Source organism: Aplysia californica, unplaced genomic scaffold, assembly GCF_000002075.1.
Source record: "Aplysia californica isolate F4 #8 unplaced genomic scaffold, AplCal3.0 scaffold01217, whole genome shotgun sequence".
Taxonomy (NCBI): Eukaryota; Metazoa; Mollusca; class Gastropoda; order Aplysiida; family Aplysiidae; genus Aplysia; species Aplysia californica.
In genome coordinates this window covers 128,124-129,125 of record NW_004798487.1, presented here as the reverse complement: position 1 = coordinate 129,125, position 1,002 = coordinate 128,124, and positions in this window count along the sequence as shown.

Sequence of the window (1,002 nt, the reverse complement as noted above, 5' to 3'; positions counted from 1 at the left end):
AAGTTCTATCTTCTTTATCTGAAACTTGAAAAAGTAAGTAACAACGTGTATGCTTTGGAAAAATAAGCAAATAAAAAGTATGTGTTTCTAATTCGTGCATTATGATTCCAAATGTGTCCCACCATTGTTTTGGTCTGTTGCCCATCACACATACGCCCTTAATGAGTGCATATAAGCTTCGTCAATGAGGCCTCCAGTCCTGTATTACAAAAAACAAACAACGAACAAACAAACAAACAATCAAGCAAAAAAAACCCCACAAACCTTTCGAATTCCTTAATAAATTCGTCACAGATATGTTGGGTAGTTGGCAGGTGCTCTAGTGTGGTTTGCTCCTTCTATTCTAAAAAACAGCTTAATGTATAGTCTTTGTTCCCCCCCCCGCTTTCTTCTTTTTTGTCACTGTCTTGTAACACCTCAAACGTTCAGCACTTATTGATGATTCCTTATATAATGTTGCAAGTGCCTAACAACTCTTACGAAAACTAAAACGTGGGTGGTTGGCGGGTGCTCTGGTGTGGTTTGCTCCTTCTTTCCTATAAAAAACCTATCGTCTCTATCTCCCCTCCTTCTTTTTGTGTTTGTTACTCTCTTGTAACACCTCTAACCTTCAGCACTTATTGAGATGATACCTTATTGTGTTGCAAGTGCTGCACAACTCTTACCAAAACTAAAACTTCCAGAATCTACGATCTTCTGATGGTGCCTTCAGACTCCTCATCAAGTTGAAAAACATCCAGTCCCGAGAGGCGGTGAACAAACGGATGCAGTCAAAGTTCCGCAACGTTCTGCTGCAGTACAACAAGGAGGTGAGTCAGTCACCCTGGGACTGTGCTGGGGCTTGTTCACTTTCGTCTGGCCTCGATAAAACAATTCTAGCTCATTAATTTAGGAATGTACCTATGCCCACGAATCTTTGCATGGCACTTCTGCATCCCAGCGACATAATCTATCTATCTATCTATCTATCTATCTATCTATCTATCTATCTATCTATCTATC